The sequence below is a fragment of the Chrysochloris asiatica genome, unplaced genomic scaffold (genome assembly GCF_000296735.1).
Source record: "Chrysochloris asiatica unplaced genomic scaffold, ChrAsi1.0 scaffold00065, whole genome shotgun sequence".
Classification (NCBI taxonomy): Eukaryota; Metazoa; Chordata; class Mammalia; order Afrosoricida; family Chrysochloridae; genus Chrysochloris; species Chrysochloris asiatica.
In genome coordinates this window covers 2,335,011-2,349,531 of record NW_006408583.1, presented here as the reverse complement: position 1 = coordinate 2,349,531, position 14,521 = coordinate 2,335,011, and positions in this window count along the sequence as shown.

The following is a 14,521-nucleotide window of genomic DNA, read 5'->3' as shown; positions in this document are numbered from 1 at the left end:
CCAGGATCGGACATTGTTTCGTTCTGCTGTGCATGGGGTCGCTATGAGTCGGTTCCGACTTGATGGCACCTGACAACAACAACAACAACAATTCAACTTTTCCAAGCATGATGTATTTCTCCAGGGACTAGTACCTCCTAATAATATGTTCAAAGTACTAGAGACAAAGTCTCACCATCCTTGCTTATAAGAAGCATTCTGCCTGTACTTCTTCCAAAACAGATTTGTTAATTCTTCTGGCAGTGCATGATACTTTCAATATTCTTCCCTAACACCGTAATTCAATTTCACCGATTATTCTACAGTCTTATTCATTGTCCAACTTTCACATGTATATGATGCTACTGAAAATAAGATGGCTTGGGTCAGGCACACCTTAGTGTTCTTGAACACTGTCAACAGGTCTTTGGTAGCAGATTTGTCTAATGTAATATGTACTTTGATTTCTTGTATGCTGCTTCCATGAGTGTTGATGGTAGATCCAAGCAAATTGGAGTCTTTGACAGCTTTAATCTTTTCTCCATTTATCATGATGCTATTTATTGGTCAAGTTGTGATGATATTTTGTCTCTACATTGATGTACAATCCATATGAAGGCTGTAGTCTTGAATTTTCATCAGCAAATATTGCAAGTCCTCTTTGCTTCCAGTAGCAATGTTGTATCATCTGTATATCTCAGTTTGAATAAATATAGTGAAAGGATACAATTCCGGTGCATATCTTTCGTAATGTTAAACCATTCAGAATACCCTTCTTCTGTTCTCACAACTGCTTCTTGATCTATGTACATGTTCCTCATGAACAATTAAATGTTCTACAACACCCATTCTTTGCAATGTTTTCCATAGTTTGTTGTAATCCACACAGTCAAATACCTTTGCATATTTGATAAAGCATAAATAAACATATTTCTGGTATTCTCTGCTTTCAGCCAAGACAGATTTGACATCAGCAATGATGTCTCTCTTTCTATATTCTCTTCTGATCTGATTTGAATTTCTATCAGCTACCAGTTGATATACTGCTGCAATTGTTTTTGTATTATCTTCAGCAAAATTTTACTTGTGTGTGACATTATTGATATTGTTAAATGATTTTCACGTTCCATTGGGTCACCTCTGTTTGGAATGGGCACATATATGGATCTTTTCCAATCATTTGGCCAAGTAGCTATTCTCCAAATTTCTTGACATAGATGAGTGTTTTCAATGCTGCAAAAGTGTGTTGAAAGATTTCAATTTGTATTCCATCAATGAATGAAGCAATGATTTTCACCAATGCCTTTAGTACTACTTGGATTTCTTCCTTAAACACTATTGGCTGTTAGTTATGTTACCTTTTGAATTGGTTGAACAATGACAAATTATTTTGCATACTCTAGGAATTGCAGTATCAAATCAGTATGAATGAAGATGTTTCAGCAAATGAATGCAGCACTGGAGGCGCTCATCAACGTCAAACAATTAAAAGAGACCCACATTTGTGTCCATTCCAGAGAAAGTTGATCTAAGAGAATACAAAACTCATCTAACAATATTAATATCATGCAAGCAAATTTTGCTGAAGATAATTAAAAAATTGTTCCAACAATGCATTGACCGGGAGCTGCCAGAAATTCAAGTTGGATTCAGAAGATCACTTGGAGTGAAGGTTATCACTGCTGACATCAGATAGATCTTGGTTAAAACAGAGAATACAAGAAAGAAGTTCACTTGTGCTTTATTGACTATGCAAAAACATTCAACTGTGTGGATCATAAAAAAATTTTGGATAACATTGAGAAAAATGGTAATTCCAGAACACTTAATTGTGCTCATGAGAAACCCGTACACAGACTAAGAGGTTGCTTAGAACCAGAACAAGGGGATACTGAATGGTTTAAAATCAGGAAAAGTGTGTGCCAGGGTTGTATTCTGAACCATACTTATTCAATACATATGCCAAACAAGTAATCTAAAAGACCGGATTATATGAAGAAGAACATGGCATTAGGATTGGAGGAAGACTCATAAGCAACCTAAAATCTGATGATTGCACAACCTTGCTTGCTGGAAGAGAAGAGGACTTGAAATAGTTGCTGATGAAAATCAAAGACTACAGCCTTCCGTATGGCTTAAACCTCAATGTAAAGAAAACAAAAATCCTCACAACTGGATCAATAAATAATATCTTGATAAATGGAGAATAAAATGAAGCTGTCAAAGACTTCATATTGTTTGGATCCATCATCAGTTCTAAAGGAAGCATCAGTCACGAAATCAAAGGACAGGTTACATTAAGCAAATCTACTGCAAAATATCTCTTTAAAGTGTTAATGAGCAAAGATATCACTATGAGGACTAAGATGCACATGACCTAAGTCATAATATTTTCAACTGCCTCATATGCATGTAAAAGATAGACAGTGAAAAAGGAAGACCATAGAATAATTGATGAACATGAATTATGGCATTGACCAAGAATACTGACAATACATGGACTGCCAGAACAAACAAATCTGTCTTAGAGGAAGTACAGCCATAATGCTCATTAGAAGCCAGGATGGGAAGACAATCTCTCTTTCTTTGAGCAAAACAGGATGGACCAGTCCTTGGAAAAGCACAATATGCTTTGGAAAGTAGGAGGGTCAATGAAAGAGCAGAAGACCACCTATGAGATAGATGGACATAATGGTGGCAATAATGTGCTCAAACATAACAGTTGTGAGGATAGCATAGGACCAGGACCAGGACCAGGCAGTGTCTCCTTCTGCTATGCATAGTGTTGCTATTAGTAGGCAACTAAAAACAAACAATGGAAAACATTGACCAATCCAGGAAGCATCAAAGGAAGATGGAAGGGATACTCAGAACCACTATACCAAAAAAAAAAAACAAAAAACAAAAAACTGGTCAATGATCAACCATTTCAAGAGGTAGCAAGTGATTGAGAACAAATGGTATTGAAGGAAGAAATCCAACTTCATGAAGGAATTGGAGAATGATAAGACCCTGGGAACTGACAAAATACCAATTAAGATGTTTCAACAAAAAGATGTAACTCCAGATGTGCTCATTTCTCTATGCCAAAAATTTGAAAGACAGCTATCTGTGCAACTGACTGGAGAGATTTGTTCCTATTGATGATGCAATGGAATGTAGAAATTGTCAAAAAATGTTATTAATATCACAAACAAGTATAAATTTTGCTGGAGATAAGTAAAAAATGGTTGCAGCAGTACATGTAAGGTAAATACCAGAAACTTAAGCAAATTAAAAAAGGATGTAGAACAGGGAATATCATTGATGATGTCAGATGGTTCATAGCTGAAAGTAGAAAATATCAGAAAGATATTTACTTGTTTTTTTTATTGACTATGTGAAGGCATTAAATTGTGTGGATTATAACAAACTATGAATAACACCATAAAGAATGGAAATTCCAAGACACTTGATTGTGCTCATATGGAACCTGCACATAAACCAAATAGGCAGTCACTTGAACAGAACAAGTGGATACTGAGTGGTTTAAAAATAACAAAAGGTGTGCATTAGGGTTGTAACTTTTTCATCATACTTATTCAGTCTGTATGCTGAGCAAATAATCTGAGAAGTCAGAATACACATAGCATTAGGATTGGAGGAAGACTCAGGAATAATCTGTGATATAGATTATAGCATAGAAGATTTAAAGCATTTACCTATGAATACCAAAGATTATAGTCTTAAGTATGCATACACATCAACATAAGCAAAATAAAAATTCTTATAACTGGATCAATAATTAACATAACAACAAATGGATAAAAGATTTAAATTGTCAAGGATTGTATTTTATTTGGATCTGCAATGCCCATGGAAGCAACAATCATGAAATCAAGGAAATCCACTACAAAAGACTAAAGTGTTAAAGAGCAAATAGGTTTAGTCTGAGGACTAAAGTATGCCTGATCCAAGCCATGATATTTTCAATTGCCTCATATGTATGCAAAAGCTGGACAATGAGTAAGGAAGATCAAAGAATTGATGCTTTTGAATTATGGTGTTGGCAAAGAGTATTAAACAATTCTGTGTTGGGAATACAGCCAAAATGCTACTTAGACTTCATCTCACATAGTTTAAACATGTTATCAGATAGGAACAGTCCTGAGAGTCATGGTTGATAAAGTAGAGGTCAATGAAAATTAGGAGACTTTCAACGATATGAATTGACACAGTGGCTGTAACAATGAGCTCAAATGTGGCAATGATTATGAGAAGACTGGCATAGTTTTTTGTTCCCTTGTACATAGAGTTACTATGAGTCTGAATGAACTAGAGGGCACCTAACAACAGCATTGTTAGATGCCTAATTTGTCTAAAACTTTTGGTATATATATGTTTCAAAAACAAAAAAAACAAAAAAACACACACACACAACTTTTGATTGAAATAACTTCAAGATAAGGGTTTGAGATTCAGCTATGCTATTTATTTGCCATATTGTCATCTTTACGAAACTCAGTTTTCTTATATGCAGTGTGGGGCAAGTTATGTCTACATCCTTGAGTTGGCTGCTTTTTCTTTTGAGAAAAAGTAGAAATAATAAAAGCAAGAGAACTTTTTTTGCTTGATAATGATGAATTTTTTTAAACGCTGCAATTGTGAGGGTTTGTTAAGCTCTAAATGTCTGATAGAATCTCTCACACTCAGTCAACGGTGCTAAGTCTGATCCCTTTGTCATCACCACCTTTAAGTGAGTGGCATCACTACTGCTTCCTTTTAGAGAGCTGTCTGAGTCCTCTAAAAGCACAGAAGGACACCTACACAACAAGGTTAGCATAGAGGAAAGTGTAGGTCATCATAATGGATAGTGAAGCAATGACAGTATATCTATTAGAAGATTGATCATGAATGACTTTCTTGCCTACACCCTGTGCTGCTTCCTTTGAATCTGTTCATGTGGTCACTATGACTTTATCTATACTCCTGTGTGGTTTTTGTCTTTGCCACACAATCCAAATGTGGAATCACGATGTATTTATAATTGGGTAAGCATACCAAAAGAACCAAAAGATCCGTTTTGGAAGAAGTGCAGCCAGAGTGCTCCTTGGAGGCCAAGATGGCCAAACTTCATCTCTCATACTTCAGACACATTGTTAGGAGGGACCAGTCACTGGAGAAGGATATCATGTTTGGTAAGATGGAGGGTCAGAGAAAAAGAGGAAGACCCCTAACGAGATGTATTGGCCAAGTGGCAGCATCGATAGACTCAAGTGTGGTAATAGTAGTGATGTTGGCCCAGGATCAGGCAGTGTTTTGTTCTGCTGTACACAGGGTCACTATGAGTTGGTACTGACTCAAAGACACTTAACAACAACAACAAGAAGTATAGTTTATAGGAGTTTGTAAAATTACTATGTAAATATATGGAGTCCTAGCATGGCACTGTGGTATAAGCACTTGACCACAGGTCAGAACAAATTCACCAGTAGCGCCCCAGAAACCCTATACAGGGTCACTATGAGTCAGAGCTGACGTGATGGTATTTAACAACAACAATGTAAATATATGCTAGCATTATTATTCCATTAACTTCATAAAAATGTATATAACAAGATTTGGACTCACATTTAGTAATCAAGAGGGAAAAACTTCCTTCATTCATTAAAAATTTCTCAAGTGCCTATTGTGTTAAATATGAAGACTTATTTACCTTTTACATACACAGAGCTAAATCAAATACATATGGTCCCTGCTCCTACAGATTTAATAGTTAAGTGATAGAAAGAAAGTATAAAAGTGAATGAAGTTAGTATATATGTAGGTCATGATGGGCTAGATTATACTGTGATCTGAATAGCCACCAAATGTCAATAATGTCACACACAGAAAGCTTCTTTTTCATCTATGCTTGCATCTGGCTTAATGCAGGCCTGAAATAGGTATCTGAATGTCATTGTCACAAAATGACTCTGATTAGCAAAGGGTTTATCTCAATACATTCTTCCCAGATTCCACAGCACATAACCACCACCATGTGGCAAATTCCCTGGTAGTGGTTATGTGCCATGGAATTTGTGCCAACTCATAGTGATCCTGTATAGGATTTCCAAGGTTGTAAATCTTTCTGGGAACAGAAAGTCTCATCTTTCTCTCATGAAACCACTGATAGATTCTCCATAGTAATTAGGAAATGAGTGTGGCAAATTCCACAGTGGGCTTGAATTCTCTGCCCATAGTTGACTCATATCCCTTCTGCTTATCCTGCATTGGCCAAAGAAAGTCTTGTGGCCACTCCTGAATTCAGAAACAGTGAGAAAAAAAAGTACAGATGTTCAATGTGCTCAGAAGCGGAAAGTACAACATATTCAGTGAATAGTGACGATGACCTTCACAATGTTGTTGTTGTTAAGTTCTATGGAGTCAGTTCTGACTCATAGCACCTGCATGGAGTTTCCAAGGAGCGGCTGGTGAGTTTGAACCACCAACTCTGCAGTTCAAATTGACCTTGCAGTCCAGTGCTTATCCTACAGTGCCACACCATGACTCTGACCTTCACAATATAAAAGTTAAAATGAAAAAGGTCTAGCGATAGATACCTTTAGGAGCGTGGGTAGAGTATCTGAAGATTCTCTTGAGACCTAAATTCAAACCACAAACGCACTACCTTCAAGTTGATTTTGATTTGTAAGTGACTATAGGACAGAGTTGAATTTCTTCTTTGGATTTCCAAGACTGTACATTTGTATGGGAGCAGGCAACCTCATCTTTCCCCCATCGAGCAGTTGGTAGGTTCAAACTTGTGGTTAACACTCCAATACAGTGCTTCTGAAGATAAGCATTGGACTGTGAACCACAAGGTTGGCAGTTTGAGCCTACAAGCCACTCCTTGGAAGAAGGATGAGACTTTCTGCTTTTGCAAAGATTTACAGCCTTGGAAACCCCATACAGAGTCACTAGGGGTTAGAACCAACCCCACGGCATTTAACAACAAATGTTACTAGGGCTCCTTTGAAACCTACATGAATGAGAAGAATTCAACCCCACAAAGAGTAGAAAAATCATTCTTTTCAGAATAAACCTGGGCGAAGATTCTGAAGGTGAAAATAGTTAGACGGTTACAAAGAATTGAAAAAGTGTCAGCATGGTTGAAGTGCTGTGAATGAGGGAGGGACTGGAAAAATAGTGCTAGGATACATTCACTCAGGGCTGAATACACCACAGTTCATAGCAAAAGTAGCGTGATACCAAAGCAGACTTCAAACCAAGGTATGGCATCATTTGATCCATAGTTGCTGTATAAAATAAAGATGGTGTCATTAAGAGTGGAAAATATAGTGTTGTTACAAATGAGAAGGAAATCCACCACCAATGGGAAAAAACAAAGTTCTCATTATATTTTTGTAGTAGAAATAATTTGGAGTAGCAGTTGGAATTAGCGAAAGGCATACCTCAACAATGACTCCCAGGTCTCTGGTCTGAACTATTGAGTGGGATGTAGTGACATGTGTACCTCTGACTATGAAGGAAAAGGGCAGGTTTGGTTTGATTATTGTTTTGTTTGTGCATTTTCTGATGGACTGGTTGGTTGATAGGCACTCTCATGGCACAGTGATTAAAGTGCTCAGTTGCTAACAAAAGGTCCATGGTTCGAACCCTCTAGTGGCTCCATGTGAGAAAGTTGTTGCAGTTGGTTTTTGTAAAGATTTACAGCCTCAGAAACTCTACGAGACAGTTCTACTCTGTTCTACAGGATCACTATAAGTTGGAATCAACTCAACAGCAGTGGGCTTTGGTTTGGGTTGGTTGATTGGCTGCAGGGATGTTGCTGGAATATAAGACTTAGTTTTAAGAAGGCTACAAGGCATCCAAGTGCAGCTCAAGCAGGTAGTTTCCTATTCTAGTCTGGAGTTCATAGGAGCCATCCTGCCTGCATGTCTACATGTGGGGTTGTCAGTATAACCATATTTGAAGTATTTAATATAAAAAAAAGACAAAAAAGTAACTGATCTAGAGAATGAATTTAAAGAAGAGCTGAGGGCCCCGGGCAGAGCACTGGGGAATTTGAGCATGTCAGTAGAGGACGAGGAACTTGCAGTGAAGTTTTGAAGTGCTAACAGTAGGTCTTATTAAGGAACACAAGACAGAAAGTGCTTCTTCAAGGAAGGAATGCTTTTTAAATATTCCTGAAAAGTCAAATCAGATTAGGACACAAACAATAGACTTGAGTTTAGTCTTCTAGCTTTGATTGTTTCTTTCTTTCATTCAACGAATAATTATTCTATGTCTAATGTAGATAGCACTATAGGATAAGCACTGGACCGCAAGGTCAATTTGAACAATAAGGTGATGGTTCCTCAGAAACCGTATACAGAGTCACTTTATGTCAGAACTGACTAGATAGCATTTAACAACTTTCTCTTTAATATTATGTACACGTGCCCTCACTTTGAAACATTTGAACCAAGTACTACTAATAGTAAGTTCTTCACCACAATCACCTTCACTTGTGGTGCATGCAGCTTTTAGAGCACTGAAAAATCATCAGCCTTTCCTGCACTAAAGTGAGGCTACAGAAGAATTGAATGTCCATTCCAACTTACTTCCAAATTCTTAAGGACACAGATCCCCTTTGTAATCCTGGAACTGTCTGTATTTCTGCTGGGCAGTGCAAGAAAGAAAATGTCATTTATTTTAGACTCTTCAAGCTCTAAAATCAACATCTCCTGGCCCTGTTCAAGAGAAGGCCATTCAGTTCAGAGAAGAACCTGGAGACCCAGGGGGAGAGAGAGGCAGCAGGGACGCAGACGGCACTTTCTTTTTGAACTAAGCAAGTTTCTTAGCTTTTTCTAGTTGCCTCCAGGCTAGAGTATATTTTCTCAGAACTTCAAATTATGCAAGTGCTTCTTATGCAGAATGAAGCTAGTCTTCCTGGAAATACCTGAATCATAGCAGAGTGTTTGAGGAGTCCTGGTGTGGTACTGTGGGTTAATGCACAGTCTTTTGAACCTCACAGTCAGAGGTTCAAGCTCACCAGCTACTCCTCAGAAATCCAATACAAGGTCGCTGTGGGTCAGAACCAACTAGACGGTACTTAACAACAACATCCTAGAGTTCAGGAATCCAAATAGTTCTGGTAACGTATTGGTTACGGGTCAGGCTGCTAACTTCAAGGTTAGCAGTTTGAAACTACCAACCATTCCACAGAAGGAAGATGAGACTTTCTGTTCTCGTAAAGATGTATAGCTTCAGAAACCTTATGCGGGTCACTATGAGAACTGGCTACACAGTACACCACCAACACCACCACACCCATCCTAGAGACCTGGTGTGGCACTGTGGGAGAAATCTCTGCACCACAAGGTCGGTGTTAAAACTCATCAGCTGCTCCTTGGAAACCCTATACAGTGTCGCTATGAGTCAGAACGAACTCCATGGCACCTAACAATCCTGGAGTCCTGGGGTGGTACTATAGGATAAAGGCCTGGACCATAAATCAGTTTGAACCTCAAGGTTGGTGGTTCAAACTCACCAGCCTATCCTTTGAAACCCTATACAGGGCCCCTGTGAGTAAGGACTGACTCTACAGCACTTAATAACATCTTGATGGTATTTGTTGTTGTTGTTAAGTGCCATCGAGTTGTTCCAACCCATAGCGACCCTGTATAGGGTTTCCGAGGAGTGACTGATGAGCTTGAAACACCAACCTTGCAGTTCAAACGTCTTTGCAGTCTGGTGCATTAACCCACAGTGCCACACCAAGACTCCCTCTTGATGGTATAGTGGGTTATACATAGGGCTGCTAACCACAAGTACAGCAGTTGGAAACCACCAGCCACTCCACAGGAAAAAAATGCGACTAGCTGCTCCCTTAAAGATTTGTGGTCTCAGAAACCCTTGGGAGTTCTATTCTGTCCTATAGGGTCACTATGTGTTGGAGTGGACTCGATGGCAGTATTTGTTTTTGTTTGTTTTATTCTAAACTTTCTGGAAGCAAAAAGAGCTTGAAGTCATATCTGCACCAATTTAAATGATTCCTGTTTTCTTCATAATTGGACAATTATAAACATGTCACTCCCATTTAGTGTAACATAGTCATAGGTTCAATTTCCTCTTCTCTTAAAGAATTGGTGATAATCTATACACTTCTATCACCTCAAATTATTTGTAATTTTTTTGAGTTGATAACTAAGATTCATGCAATGTTTATGCAAGATTTCAGTGTGTCATTGCAAGATAAACACTGGACTATGAAATGCAAGGCTGGCAGTTTAAGCCCTACAACACCACACCAGAAGTGACTCGACAACACTTAACAAGTACTGTGGGACATAAGAGAAAATACAACCTATGTAGTTGCTGTCAGGTTGTTTAAAAACTACCCAGTTTTTAAGGGCAAACAACTGAACATTAAAAGATGCCAAGAGTCCATACAGAAACATGGATGGGGAAATGTTGGGATACACATGTTCTAATTGGAGGTCAAAATTAATGACTCCTATTGTCTCCCTTATAAATATTCTTCACCATACCTTCTTAAGTAATAATGTGGTTTGGAGACTGAATGATTTAAATGAGACCAGAAGCAACTCAACTGCAATTAACAACAACAACAACAATTTACGTGAGAGAAGTGACTTCTGTGACCTACATATGTCTTGGATTCAATATACACATCTTTGAAACAATCTGAAGTTATTTGCCTATCTCCCATGAGGCGTGTTGGCTTCACAAACAATAAATTTTTTTCATTTCCTAAAAACCAAGTTGGTCTTTTTTTATTGTTATTAAATTATGCCAGCAACTCAGAGCAATGTGAACAATAAATTGGAATCCTGGTACTAGTAACTGAAAGTATTTTATTTCACTGAAGATTAAGCCTGCGGGCGGGGGGAAGATTAAGTGGGTAAAGTTTGTCATCAGATTCTTCCCTTTTACCATCTGCCCATAGTTGACATTCCTCAGACAGTTCCCTTGGAAATATGCTGTCATGCTATCTTATCCATGAGAAAACCATAGCTTACCATTATATTTTTCTTCTAGAATCTAAGCCTCCAAGTGGCAAAAGTCATCGAGTCAGCCAGCCACATGCCAGTAGCAAAGGGAAAGTAAGCCATTACTAACCAACTATTTCTACTCTGTTTTCAAACTCACTGAGTGATTGATAGTGTAAACTTCAAGGTGAGTAGAGCACCGTATCAAGCAAGGAGGAACACTTACGCTTCTTAGAGTCCAACATAATTCATCTATGTTCTGAGATGCACAACTATCTCTCAGTTAGGAACAAGAAGAAAAGAACAGCTGCTCCTTATTAAGTCTTCATCTTATCTAAAGATGATCCATTGAAATTGATCAATAGTCTACAACAGAGGTACTGTAAAATCATAAAACAGCTTGACAAATACTTGCAGTTACCTATGTGGCATCATAGGATAAGCACTGGACCATAAGGTCAGTTTGAACAGCAGGTCAGCAGTTCAAATTCACCAACCACTCCTCAAAAACCCTATGTTGTTGTTGTTAAGTGCTGTCAAGTTGATTCCAACCCATAGCGACTCCATACAGGGTTTCCGAGGCTATACATCTTTATGGGAGCAGAAACCCTCATCTTTCTCCCATGGAACAGCTGGTAGTTTCGAACTGCCAACCTTAAGTTTCGCAGCCCGATTCGTAACCACTACACTACCAGAGCTCCTTCAAAAACCCTATACAGGGTTGCTATTAGTCAGAACCGACTCAATGGCACTTAACAACAACAGCCTCATGTCAATGAGATGAAATTCAAGAGCTGGAGAAAATACCACAGTCCTAAAATGTCTTTTCCCCAACTGCCTAAATAGTTTGCATTCCGTCTTCTCAGGTGTGAAATTCTACCAAATCTGGATTCATTTGGCTTACCAAGCACACTTTATAAAGGTAAATAACTCTAAGAGAATTCATTTAACAATTAAGACCGTTATGGAGAGTGCACCGGCTGGCTTAATCAGATTACTTTCCTCCCAAACTCTAGCTGAGATGTCCCCAGAGCAATGAATGCTCTTATTAACAGAAACTTAGAAAAAGGAAGAACGGCTTTTTAATAGGAGGTCTATAGGTAAAAATATGTTTTGTTACTGTTAAGTGCCATGAAACTGTATAGGGTTTCTGAGGAGTGGCTCCTGTGTTTGAACTTCTGACCTTTCAGTTCAAACTGCCCTTGAGGCCAGTGCATTATCTTGCAACAGAACACCAGGATCATTAAAATGAGGGTTTAGAATAGCCAGAAGGCAAGAAGCAAAAAAGGGTAAAGGAGAGTATGAAGGCCCTCTATACAAAGCATGTTGTTGTGTACTTGGGACAATTTTGACTCCAAGCAACCCTATGTGAGAGTGGAGACTTGGCCCATAGATTTTCCTAGACTATAAATCTTTACAGGAGCAGATTACTGGGTCTTTTCTATTGCAAAGCCACTAGTGGGTTTGAATCACTGACCTTAGCAACCAAACACTTAACCATTAAACCAAAGCATGTTGTTGTGTTCCATCGAGTCGGTTCCAACCCATAGTGACCCTGCATAAGGTTTCCAAAGAGGCTGGTGAGCTTGAACCACCCGCACTTCAAAAATATGTCCTATACTGGTCACACTCCTCAGCTTTCCATGTGATATCACTTCTTGACTGTTCAAAGATATGAGTAGAAAACAATATAACAAATCAGGCTGCCAACTTCAAGGTCAGCAGTTCGAAACTACCAGCTGTTCTGCGGTAGAAAGATGAGGCTTTCTGCTCCCGTAAAGATTTACAGCCTCGGAAACCCTGGGCAGGGTCACTATGAGTCGGAACCAACTCCACGGTACTTAACGATAATAACAATTCTATTATGTGATATTAAAATCTCCAGACAGCTATCGTCCAACTTTTGGCAACAATAAAAAGGAATAAAAAGTCTTATGACATTTTCCAATAGTCTTACTGATTTAAAAGTGAAAACATAAAGAGTCAAAAGACACATGAGTTTATGGAAGTGTATTACCAAATAATCAAGTCAAACATGAGGCATTGTGTTTTAACTTTTTATTTTCAGTAAAGGTTTACATAGCATATCATCAGTTTCACATTCAAAGCATGCTCACTTTGTTTCGTCTCATTGATTGCAGTCCCCTGGACGTAGCATCCTTCTTCTCTGCTGCTTTCCAGTCCTCCTTTCCTGACTTTGTTCTCAGGTGAATGCTACTCTATTTTTTTAAATCTCAAATTGTTGACCATTCTATGCTGTGCATACATACCTCACTTGTGGTGGTGTTCTTCCAATATAACTATTGCTTGGCTAAAATTGAGCCATGGTGGTGAGTTCCGTTCCAGACCTGAAGGGTGACTAAGGGCCGTAGGCTCAGGGTTCTACCAGTCACTACCTGACCATTAAGTTTGGTCTTAATGATTTTGTTCTACATTTCCTCGCACTTTATCCAGGGCTTTCTAATGGGATCCCTTTGAGAACAGTTGGTGGTGGGAGCCTGGCATATCCAGTTCCTTGGTTTCAGGGTCATAGACTGATGTTTCCGTGGTCCATTAGTTCACTGGACTAATCATTTTCATGCATCTTCAATTCCCATCACTCCTCCCTGTGTACAGGAAGAGACCAATACTTGTATGGTTACCTAAGACCCCAGTGGAGCATTGTCTTCATTCATTGTCTCATGCTCACATTTTCAAACCATTATTCTAGTGAGCCAAGGGCAGAAATGAATAAATGTACTTGCAGGTTCAATACAAACAATTCATCTTTCCTTGAATATTCTACAGGTTTAACAGGTCTCTAGAGAGTTATACACTGAGAATATGGGAAGGTTACAGCACCCTGGTTTTACCTGACTCGAGAGGCAAATGAAGGCATTTTAACTATCACTTACTCATCAGCTCTAATACATTTTGCCAAGAGATTATTTATAGTTATTGACACCAAACCGATGATCTGGAAACTGCCTGTAGTGAGAATTGCTCTACGAATCACAATCCTTGCTGGAGAAAGCAGTGTGGGGACTCTTCACAGCAGAGTGACTCAGTGGCCTAAGAAAGGACTCCAGGGATTCCTGCCTCAAACCAGCTCTTGGTCCCACAGGCTAGCCACATAACCCTGGGCAGTCATTTAACTGGTTCCAGCTGTACTTTCTCCACAGCTTGTAAGTTAATCAGCAGCCCTTGGGAGGAAAAACCAATTTAAATTATTTGTAAACAAAAGGTTTAATAGAGTACAGCTAATAATAAATGGCAGCTGAATTCACGTCCCAGTCCACCAAACAGGTAAGGTCTCAAATGACCACCTTTCTAAGGGCCTATGTACCCTACACCTCAAAAAAACTGATTGGGGAACCCTAATCACCCAGAGCATGATCTTAAAATATTTCCAAAGCTGATGTTGTAGGAATTCGGTGCAAATTTACATATATATATACTCCTTGTGGGGAGCTGTGGATCAACACTGGTCTGCAAACTACAAGGCTGGCAGTTCAACATACCAGCTGCTCATTGGAAACCCTATACAGGGTCACAACAACAACAATATTTTATATGTATGTATGTTA